This window comes from Anser anser (genome assembly GCF_964211835.1).
Source record: "Anser anser genome assembly, chromosome: Z".
NCBI classification, from domain to species: Eukaryota; Metazoa; Chordata; class Aves; order Anseriformes; family Anatidae; genus Anser; species Anser anser.
The window spans coordinates 8,322,161-8,334,478 of record NC_139723.1 but is presented as its reverse complement, the minus strand read 5'-3'; the positions used below and the strand labels follow the sequence as shown (position 1 = coordinate 8,334,478).

The window sequence follows — 12,318 nt, the reverse complement described above, 5'->3', positions numbered from 1 at the left end:
AAAAGATAAGGCATCATTATTTAGTTATCTTAGAGACAAAAATTAAAAAATTAAAGAAAACTTTCAGGTTTATGTTCATTTGAAGTGATATTCTGAAGAAATAAGATGTGAATAAGAGTTTTATACTTGTATACTTATTTTCTGCTGTGAGAATTCTTACCAAATATTAAAAATAATGACCAATTTTTTGAAACCAGTAGTGGGAAAGAAAATATATTAGGTGTTCTTTGAGGAAAGTAAACTGATTTCTTCCAGAAAATGAATCTTGTTCATTAAACTGAGGGTGACTGATTAGAATAATTATTTGCTTGTTTGACTCTGCATTAGACCTCCAGATTATTGACTAATCAAGATATAAACAGCAGAAATTCACTCATTTTCTTGTTATCATACATATGAAAAGAACTTTTGGATTATAATTGCCTGAAAACAGTGGATTCTTTATATTATAAACCGCTGAATAGATTGACAGAGTGTTTTTTCCAGTTACCTTTCCCTGTAACAGTTCCTTTTCTTTTCTCATCATCACACTGATTTTTTTCTTTTTCCCCACAGAGACTCTGGTACAGGGTCTAAGATAAACATTCTTTTGGCCTGATTTCTAAGGAAATGCCACTTAAAACAATCATACCGTCTACTAGGTAGTTCTTTCTACTGATTTTTCAGTTCACTCGTGGATTTCAGCCGTGGTTTGAAGAGGGGTAGAGATTTCAAATCCTAAAAATTTTGTGAGAACTGATGTCTGAATAGGTGAAATATGACTTTTACTGATAGGTATAAGGCTGATCTTCATGCTCTGTTTGGCTGATCAGTGCAAGTACAGGATTGGACTGACGCAGCACCTGGGTCCCTCAGGGTACCATGAGGAGCAGCTAGGGTTGAAATGACACAAGTAAGTTGCGAACAAGGCTTAGTCCTGTTGCTGTTAAGACAGCTTGCTCAGTACTCTGAAAAAAGTTAGAAAACTTTACAACCCCACTGCTGGTACACCAGATTTGATACAAATTGAAATCCATATAATCTTTAAAATCATTACCTTATATTTGTTTGATAGCTACGAATTAATAGCATTTGTTTGATAGCTGCAAATTAATAGCATTTATGCATCTTAAGCATTTTAGGTTTTCCTTTAATTTAAATTCTAGTGTTTCTTAAAATGAAGGCTAGCATCAGTGCTTCAGAGGTTGTTATTTAGCTGTCATTACAACAAGGTTTGTGTACTTTATTCCTGGCTTGTAAGAACAGATTAATGTTTATATTCAAAATTGCTTTTTATTATTGCAACTGTTTTAATAATGAATCAAGACTTCATTACAGATTGTATTTTAAAAGAGCATCTTGTAAAGCTGTTTAGTTCTTCCTCTAGAAAATGGTATCAGCTATAGAAAGAGTGTCACAACAAAAGAAAAAGCTTCAGTCTTTAATGTACTGAAATATAGTTTTAGGTCAAACTCTATGGTTTATCTTGAAATATTGTGACAGATTTATACATCTTGAATCATAGACATGTCTAGGTTGGAAGGGACCTTGAACATCAACTGGTCCTCTTTAAGGAGAAATCTTTGTTCATGTTGCATATTAGCAATAAAGATGAAGAATCAAGCAGGAGGCAGGTCTTAGAAGATTATGTAGGTTATAAGACCTAATAGTATGCATAAGAAAATATTGCCTCCTTTCCAAAATATTAGTTGCCCAACAGAGATGATGTCAAATTTATATTCTTCATTGAACTAAAGGGTAACCAGGCTGTTAAAAGTGTAGCTATTTAATCTAGAATTTTGTAGAAGCAAACTGATTAGTTAGAGAATGAAATTTGCTATGGACATGTAAAGTAAAACTATGTGTTGAAGGCTAAGCAGAAAGATGGAAGCAGTGACTGCAGGGGGATAAGAAGAAAAGAGTGCATGCATGAAAAGTATGCTTTTTTTTCCACAGATGAAGACTGTGAGAGCCTTGTTGCAGTAACAGTCTATTATTTAAATAGGTTTTGTTTTGTAAAAGTACACATTGCATGCATAAATCACATGGTCTTACAGAGCTACTATAGTCTTTTAAAACACTTTATTGAAATAGATTCTGATGAGTAGACTTGAGCAAAAGTGGGGGTTTTGATAGAACTAGCAAAGTCCTCCACGGTTATATGCAGTCATATTTTAAATATAAAAATAGCATCTTTTTTTAGTATATTTTAGAAAATGTATTTTTATATATTTGAAACCTAAGGGAGCTCTAAGTAAGAATTATAGTTGCTTTTGCAAAATATGTGGCCATTGATAGTTTTGCATTTCAGAATTTTCAGTTTTCAAATTACTGTTGTGATCTAGATCTTTGCTATATCGTATCTCTATTGTTTATGTGTCACTGAGATATTTCCAGCTGATATTCTCCTTCAGTGTGTGGTTGGAGATAGGACACAGTTTTATGTAAGGTAGTTAATTAGGAACAGTCGGAAAGGAAAAATTAGGAAATTAAAAGTCCTTGTAATCAATATCCATTGTTAGGAACAACAAGCATTGACAAAAAGACAAGGCAAAAATGTATTGAAGTATATGGCATGTCATAAAAGGCCACAAGATTTCCCTCCAGAGTGTTCCTGGGAAATCCAGTTCAGAGATTACGAATGGAATGTTGGTTTTGGCAGGGAAAGTGAAAATCAGGAGGAAGATAATGAAGGCAAAATTTTGAAGCTGGTTGAAAATATAGGAAAGCTATCCATAATAAGGGTAGAACTCTCATTTAAGTAATTGAACCAGAGGTGACATTGAATAATCCAGTGGGTATATCCTGTTACAGCAAAGATGATAAATACAGTGTTGAAACTACAGAGAAACAAAATAGTTACTCTTCTGTTTGTTTTTAATCTGTCAAGAGATACTAAAGTATAATGATACAGTGCAAAAGATATGCAGAATAGTTGAATTAAAGTAACCTTATTAAAACAGAAAATCAATGATCGGATATCATATTATCAAAAATGTGCTAATATCATGGGATCCCCACGGAAACTGATCAAATTATTTGAAAAGTTTATTTCAGTTCATTGGTCACGGACAGTTAACTTTTTCAACATTCCATCCCATTCTCTGCTATCTAAATATTTGGAGTCTTCGTGGTGAGGGATTAATGAACAGCTATGTATTCTGGTCTTTTCTGCACAGCGGTCTGTATTATGTGGTGTGCTTGGTTCCATTTACACAACTTGTGTTTTAATAAAGAGATGAAAAAGCATCAGAAGACCAAGAATAAAATCCTGTGTAGGTTTCTTTCTGCTGTTTTTAGATAGATGCAACATAAAGCTTGTCACTTACATCTTTTTTTCAGCCTGAGGAGGTGAAAAAGCAGTTTTCTGTATAAATCAGTCAACCTATTTTAGGGGAGGATGGAATCTTCTAGGAATCTAGAAGAGTCTATTTTTCTTCATTGATCAAGGGAAGCTAGAAGATGGTTAACTCGGATGTTGTTGTCTGCATTTTGTCATATAAATTTTGTACAACAAAGTATGGATGAATGCTCATTAAAGGCCACAGCAGTTATTGCTGTTGATTCCACTGAGATTTCACTTGGACAGTAAAGCTTGTACTTAGTTCAGGACTGTAAGGATCAGCCATTGGAGCAGCTTGCATTGAGAGTCCTTGCATTGAGACTGGCATTCTTGACTTCAGCTGGAAACTTCATTTTTTTTACAGTGGGATGCTCTGGCCCTTGTGATACCAGTGGTCAGAGCAGGCAGTCACAGTTGGCACGTGTGATGGAGCTGTACATACTGGTGTGGCAAAGTACTTCTGATGGCTCATCACCATTATGCGGCGGGTGGGGGGGTGGTGGTGGGGGAAATTGCTGTATTCCAGCTCCTGTGGGAACTTCTTGCTTTCACGGAGATTCCTGTGTTGCAGGTGCTGTGAGTTACTAATGACAAGCTGATTGGCAGTAGGTTTCTGTAATGTGAGGCTGCCTGCTCCCTTGGACCAGCAGGAATGCAGCAGAAGCTAAGAACAGGTTTGGGAGCCACTGTGCTGCAAGTTGGCATGCTATCTATTACAAAGCAGGTTTTCCCTTTTCTGGAACTTGAAGGCCATGCACATAGTAGTTAATTGATGGTTGCTTCAGCTCGTTGGCAAGGCTGCAGGATTCAGGCTGTCTCCTCGTTATCCTTTCACATGCCAGAGAGCCTTTGACATCTGCTAGTTTCCAGACACACTCTTGCTAATTCCTGAGCTGTCTTAGGCAGTAGAGGAATTGTCTCATGAACTTATATGAGGGCTGCGTAGGGTGTTGGAAGCTGTGAAGTACAATTCCTTGCTTTTAAGTAGGTACAGTGTTAGAGCCATGAGCTGGATTTTGTTCATTGTATTCAAATGACCCTTAGAGCCAGCTTAGGTTAAGATAAATATGAAGAAGGTTTTACATCTGCATAGACACACTGAAACTTTAAACACAGGATGTTTGGAGACAGGTAAGCTTAAATGCTAATACCTACTTAGAGCAGTTTCAGAATGTTTTTCTCTTTGTACTTGTCGGTAACTGAGATGTCAGGCCATTTTTCTAACCATTGCCTGGTTGTCCTGTGTTATGCAGACCCTCTCTCTTTCTATTTATTGTCTTACTAGAAAAGAATTGAGAATGTTTCTCTGGAAAGCCATTCTCTGATTTCTGTGGGTTTAGTTTAACCAAAATGTTTGTTTTCACGTGAAAAAGGGACGTTTGCTCCTTTTCTGGAAGAATTACATCCATGGCTCCATGTGGTAGTATACTTATCCAGACTGGTAAACAGAAACTGCTAATGACATTGTGGCTAAGTATATTTGACCAAGTTTGTGAAGGACACTCCCTTCTAACTAATGAGATGGGATTCAGTCCTTGGGATAACAGCTGGAGAGATCATAAATCTTCTGGAGCATCTTTCAATAGATTGAAAAATAGCATGAGATGCAAAGCAGGAACTGATACAAATACATGGTGCTATTTTAAAATTTTAAAGTTGCAATTTTGATCTGGTTAGATTTTTATTGAGTCACTTGTCTTTCTGTGCCGTCCTGACTTTATGCCAGGTAAGTGTCATCTATACTTTTCTGCAGACAGCAGAAATCAGGTATAACCACCATACTGTATTCCGGCTATTTCAACAATATTTGGTGTATATTCTTTCTTGATCCAGACCAAATCTGTTCTGCTGGGAGATCTGTCAGGGTCTGTATCAAGGAACATGGAATTGTATCATCTTTTGTATAATTTACTTTATATGTAGGACGTATGTTTAAAATATTTCTCTGTCGATGCTCTTATGTTAACCAATTTTATAACTGAGATTCATAGAAGTCATGCATCACAAGCTCTTCACTGACATTAAATGCAATGATGACCAGCAGTGCAAGGGTAGTAATAAGTTTGATGAACTTAAACTGTGCTTGATTTTGAGGTATACTGGGACAGTAATATCTTGACTGAGGCCATAGGTTCCTCCTCCTCTAAAATTGGAAACTTATCCTTCTACATTTGTGTTTTTTTTTTCCTTTTTCAATCATCCTTCATTTTTCCTAAGCAAATTATAGCGAACAGAATGTTTTTTTTCCCCTTCCTATAGTTGAAGCTATTTGAATGCTATGAAGTCATATATTGCCTATTTTATTATCAGCCAATTGCACTGAAACACTGGCTTTCATTCTGGACATTAATATTTACCATCAACTGTATCCCACTCCAGCCTTTGTTAAGTGCGATGTAGATACCTCTTAAGCAAGGACAGAACAATTACTACCATATATTATTATGTGGATTGTTGACAAGATGAAAAATTCCGTACAAAATTTGAAATGAGGACAGTCCTCATGCCTCAAAGAGCTTACATACTGAAAGAGTGAAATAGGAAAATCTGGATTCACTTATGCATTCTTTCTGTTTATTATTCAAATAGCTTAAGGGAAGCAATAACTTGGAGTAATAATTCTCTGTGTGTGGTTTGTCTCAGCTCTTCTCGGTATTGCAAAAGTAGTGAGTCAGCGTGGAACCATTTCTGAAGCTACAGCCATTGCTGCTTTATGTAGGAGTGGGCAGGTTGGGAATGTAAAAGGTCTGTTAATAACTGATGTTGCCTTTGGAAAATGAGCCCTGAGCTTCACTAACATGTCAGTTAAGTTATATATTTATTTTTACATCGACTCTACCTTTGCTGGCAGATGTTCATTAGTGTAAGTGAAGATTTTCCTGATGAAGGGTGTGGGAGTGAGCCTGACATCTTTCTTGTACTTCATAATACTGTGTGATTTGCTGTTCAGCTGTGCTGTTCAGTTTATAACAATTAGAAAATTATAAATCTTAGTAATTATTAATCATTTTTTCTCTAAACAACTCCAGTATTTTTAGAATTAAGAACAACTCCTTTTTTTGTGCAAAAGTAAATAGCATAAGCTCAGTGTAAACATACGCAGAACCACAGTATTTGTTGGATGGTTAAAAAATGTGAAGTAAAAACCCAGCAAAAGTACTTAGGGAGAAAAATGTAAATATATTTAATGGAATCCAGCACTCACTGGAGAAAATAATAAAAGGTCCTTAGTACACAGGGAGACAATCAAGTATTACATACGCCCCCAAACATCAGTTTTTAGTGAATGATCCCAGCTGAAGAGTAGTGCAGCTGCTCCAGAAGCAGGTGAGTTTACCAATAGTCTTTCCCGTAGTTACCCTGATGCTCCGAGGAGGGAGTAGGTCATGCTGCATATGTACTCAACCCAAATTATGTTTCCTCCAAAACCTGATTGAAGAAGGTTTGGTAGTTTTGACAGTAAGAAGGAATTCTAATTTCAGTTCAACTCAGACTCTTTTCAGCATGCTGGGCTTCCTCTGCCATTGGGTCTCCCTGGAACCAGCTGTTCCTTTAATGCTCTTGCCCAAATACTGCTGGGCAGCCTTGATGTGCCATAGTACGTCTATGCCCCATAATTCTGTATTAGCCAGGCCAACGTTTGGCCCTATCTTCCAAATTCTCTTGATGCTTCATTTTCTAGCATAGTACCACAAGTCTTTTAAAATGCCAGGTTACAGGAAGAAAACCCAAACTGGTGATGGAAACCTGTAAAAAAATAAATTAAGAAACCACCTGTTCTAAGGAGATCTAAAGTGAGTTTCAAAATGCAGCAAAGATGCTTGTGATTTTGCTTAAAACTATATTACTCTAAAAACTGAATTAGCTTTTATTAAGCCACATGAAAAAAATCTGGTATGGATTTTATTAACTTTGTTTTAGGTTAAAAAGCTTGGCAAAAGAATGACATTGTTTAGAAATATTGAAGCTTCGGGAGAGATTACTCCCCTTCCATGAGCTGGAAAAACCTCAATAAAGGAGGAATGCTATGGTGACAGAAGTCGTCTGACTCCAAGATAAATCCTGCTTCTAGACTCTTTCATTGGTGGGATGTTTCAGTCTTCATGAAAGACGCTAAATGTTTCTACTCTTAGGAACTTCTAGAGGCGTGGGAAGTTTCTCTCTCTCCCCCCCCATACCTTTGCAGATCACTTTTCTGTGTGTGACTTTGGTATCCTGGCAAATCTTTTTAACAGTGGCTACATATAGTTTTCAACAGCTTTGATGACATGCTGTTGGTTTGGCCGTTGTTGTGTGTGGTGGGACTGTAATCTGTATTCTCCATTTTACACATTCTTTGATTGCTGTTCGGTTTTACCCACTTAGAATGTACTTAGTGTGTTTTTACAAACCTTAGAAATGATATCAAAGCAAATACAAACTAATTATGAAGCTTTTGGGAGAACTGAAGAAGCACACTGTATGACCTTTAAAAGTAATTTCTTTTTGGTTTAGATGTTAATGCAAAGTGTTTTCAACTTTTTATGTGCTCAGTATTCAAAGTCATCACTTAATATTAGCAAATAAATTCTACATCAAGCACTGGGAAAAAAATGTTCTAATTCAGCTTGGGTAACTGAATGCGACAGTTCACTTAGAGTTACAGTGGTTGAAGGCATGCCATAATCCCAGCAGAAAGTCTTCTTTCTGCAATAAATGAACCTCCATTTCCTTTGAAGCACACGTTGAGACTAGTAAGTGAAGACAGTTTTCCCAGAGCCTGAACTTTGAGAGACTAATAGCGCCACTGACAAAATTATTTATAAGCTTGTTCATTTGGCCCGTGATCATGTGTTACAGTTATTGGAAAGAAATATTGCTGTTTTGTTTCTACTTCAGTGCATTGTTTACTGACATCTAGAAGCTTGTTCTGGAAAAAAAAAAGTTGTTTTTATTTTTGAATCTAGAAAAGAAAAATTACACTGAGAGCTTTGAACTTTTTTTTAATTTTTGAAGTTCAGGTTTTATTAAGTAAATTTCAAGTATGAATTGATTTCATAAGAGTACAGACTGCATTTTTATGTATGCCTTTTTAATAAGTCATTATTATTAAGTCATAAATAATATTTTTTAAATGGTGCCAGAGTGTACTTCAATAGCAGTTGTCTTTGCCCTGTAAATTATGTGGCCAAAGGTACATTAAAACTGCTTGTAGTTGCACGTACAGAAGTCTTAGAGATATGCAGGCTACAGATTTAGACTGTAACCTACCTGGCCTTTCTCTTTCCCCTCTCAGTTTTTTAGGGTGTAATGTCTTTTATAATTTATTTATTTATTACAAGGCTTGGTAACTTTTGCGTCAGATAGGTTGATACCCGTAGTTGATAGTTTTGATGTGATATGCTTGACATGCCTTGATGTTTGTCCAGCTTCTACAGTTTTGTAAGTTGAAGGGCTTGTGAGAAATTGAAATCTGTTTTTCTATTTTCAATTTAATGATATAACTTTAATAGTCTTGTTAAGAAAAACCTATTATAAAAATAGATCTTACATGTTATGCTTTTTTTAAAAAAAAAAATAAATTCTCCAATCTTTTCTCCTCCAAAACCAGAAAGTCTGATGTGAGCTACTGTAGGTTGAAGAGATACTCAAGTGATGGGCATATCAACGGTGCTTATGGTAAACACCATAGCATCATATTATATTATTAAAAATATTACAGCTGTGTAACATCACAGAATGGCTGAGGGACCTCTGGAGGCCATCTGGTCCCACCGCTGCTCCAGCAGGGCCACCCAGAGCAGGGTGCTCAGGCCCACGTCCAGGTGGGTTCTGGAGATCCCCAAGGAGGAGACCCCACAGCCTCTCTGGGCAGCCTGCACCAGTGCTCAGCCACCCGCACAGCACAGAAGCGCTGCCTGGTGCTCAGGGGAACCTCCTGTGCTCCAGTTTGTGCCCACTGCCTCTGGTCCTGGCACTGGTCACCACTGCAAGGAGCCTGTCTCTGTCCTCTTCACCCTCCCTTCAGGTATTTATAGACATAGATGACATCCCCTGGAGGCTCCTCCACTTCAGACTGAAAGTCCCAACCCTCTCAGCCTCTCCTCCTAGCACTGTTGTGGCATTTGTTTCCTGAGAATTGCTCTGCTCGGGGATAATGAGAATGAAGAGACTGGAGGAACATACCAGTAGAAAACATTGATTCTTCCTCATATATGAACAGGTAGATACCACACACTTCACCATCTAAGTCTCCAAAACTGTGTTCAGTAGTTGAAAAAAGCTATATGCTAGAGTGCTTTTACTCAGTACAGCTCATAAAGGGGAACAGGCATGTGGTTAACAGCTCACTAGAAAGAATAAAAGACCCATTTTTGTTACTCTGAATTTTACTCTAACAGCTTGCTTTATCTCTTAATTGTATGGGTTTGTATATGAAGACTGCACTTCAAAATTCAGTAGAATGCATGATACAAATTGGTGGTGGTGGTTCAGAATTGATTAATCACTGAGCTATGTCCAACGCAAAAGGAATATGCTCTGAGCATATACATTGAAACTGACAGTGATGTTAAATATAATGAAAAGGAGATTAATGGTAAAATCTTCGTGTTCCTGAAAAACAGTCATGTCGTGTGTTTGGAATAATCTGGCCTCGTAAAGGTAAAGATAAGGTAGTTCGGAGGAATAGGAGTATTTGTGAAAATAGTTGATGCATAACTACATTTTGGATTGACTATTATAAGGTAGAGAGAGCTAAAAGAGCTGCCTGTATCATGAGTACCATTTTGGAGGCCTGGATTTTAAAGCGTGCTTCTGTTTTCTGCCCATATTTATGTCAAAAGTTAGTGATAGTGGTGCATGGGGTTGGACAGTGTGAAGAAGAATGAGTCTTGCTCCCAGCACTCCGTGTGGCGTTGCTGCATCAGCATGTTGGGCGGTATGTGTTGAGCCAGGTGTAATTAGTTTGTTCCCTCCCAGAGTGGGAAGGAGGCCTGAGGGAGGCTGCAGTGCTCTCTGATCACGATTTTTAGGCTGGTCGGGGGGGGGCGGTCTGATGGTGTGCTGCCCTAACTCAGGGCAGAGCATTGTCTTTTTATCCAGGCTGTATTTGTCAAATGCTTGTGACATTAGCTCACAAACGAGAAACATGACACTGTAGTATTTGTCAATACTGTTCTACCACGAAGGAAGCAAAATCACAGTCTAGTCAGTTGTTAACATTTTGCTTTTTATGGTGAACCTCCAAATACTTCATGTTGCAAGCCTTGCATATATGCCTTCCTTTGTTTCTTTTAAATTAAATTACACAGGTACAGTGTTATGCTTTAATTTTCTAGGGAAAACGCTCATCTGTTGGATCAATACTCAGATTTTGGCTAAGTGCCTGTGTTTTGTAGCAGCATCATATGCTTCATTTTTCACGTTAGTGTATCTGCACTATTCACCTGTAACATACAGGTCATGCTGGCTTGAAGTGAGTATTGGAGATTTAGGGCCATACAGTGAGCAGTGTTTTCTCGAGAACCAGGCGAAATGGCTGAACTTCTACATGTTGCTGCATTGTAGAAAATTCCAAAGTCAGGAAGCTCTTAGATTGCTTGTTTTATTTCTTTCTGAAAATTATTTTACTACTTGTAAAAAGATTCCTAATTTACTGTCCCTCTAGCTATGTTTAAGTTATGTAGCATGGACTGCAGCCCAGCAAGCAACCCTGGCAACTCTGCTTTTGGTGGTGGGGATCCAAGACCTGATCCCAACTTAGGGATGCTGAAGTTACACCACTGAAAATTTACATCTACCAGAAGTGTAAAGCAGCAAATTATCTTGAAAGTTAAGAAGACTAACTTTATTTGTCATTGGCATTATTGCAGTGTTAGGCCACATGATTATGATTCTACTTTTCAGTTAGTCTACCTGCCTTAACAATCTCTAGTCTTTGATACAGTCGTTTTTGCTGTGAGGTCTAATTGTGGGTTTTCAGATTTTTACCCCAAAACCATCTCAACATCATTGTCTCTGAACTGTTAATATGGATCACTCTCAAGGTACATGAAGCAATGTTTTTCTCCTGTGTTACAAAGAATTGTCATTATTTCCTACTCTGGAAAAATAGGCAGTCCCATACTTTTTTTCCTTATGTTTTAAATCTTTCTACACTCAATTTTGTTAGCCTTATTAATTAAAAAAAAAAAAAGAAAAAGAAAAAGCAGTCACTGCTGGTTTATTAGTATTGTCAATATAGTGATTTACATTTCTTCTCAATGTCAGAATGCAAAGTGTTCCTCATGTATATTATATACATACTGTGTAGTCTGTGTATGATTCTGAGGTCTAATCCTTCCTATCTGTAACCAAATAGCATTGAAGTTGATTGAGATTTAGGAAGTTGCGTGGAGGATAATGTTTTCTGTAGTTATGAAATATGTCAATATCAATAATAACAGTAACTTACCTGGCGTTATAGAGAGAAACACAATGAGGAGGCACTGCTTTCTTGTCTCATAATAGCCAAGATGTAGTACGTCCTATAAAAATGTAGCTGTGAAAATAAGGTTGGGTTTTGTTTTCTTTTCCTTCTATATTGGGCTGGTATTCAACATGGTATTACCAAGGCAGTATGTTAAGACTTAGTACTGATGGGATTGTGAATGCACCAGTTCCAGAATTACTATTCCAGTTTATAGCAGGAATGAATTTGGTTCTGTGAGTTTGTATAAGATACAGGTGTTTTCCTGAATGAATAAGGCAGTATATCTTAAATAATAGCAAGTATATTTTGCTTGAATTCAGCTTGTTAATGTTGTGTAATCTTTCTGCCCTGGTTTGCCAGGAACTAGTTCAGACATTGCTTAGACATGTTTATTGACAATTTCAGTGAGACACTCTCACTTGTACATTCCAAGTAAAGGGAAGATTGTTTAAATGATCATATATGTTTGGGGATGGGAAAATGTATTGCTGAGTGTAAACTCATGTCTGTAACTGGGCGTATTTCATTTTGCTCAATGAGAAGC

General features: G+C 37.2%; 1 protein-coding gene across 3 annotated transcripts in view; it reads left to right on the top strand.

The window, feature by feature from the left end:
• Positions 1-12,318, top strand: part of ATG10 (autophagy related 10) — an 83,566-nt gene that overhangs the window by 7,925 nt on the left and 63,323 nt on the right. The gene's annotated exons all lie outside the window — the stretch shown is intronic.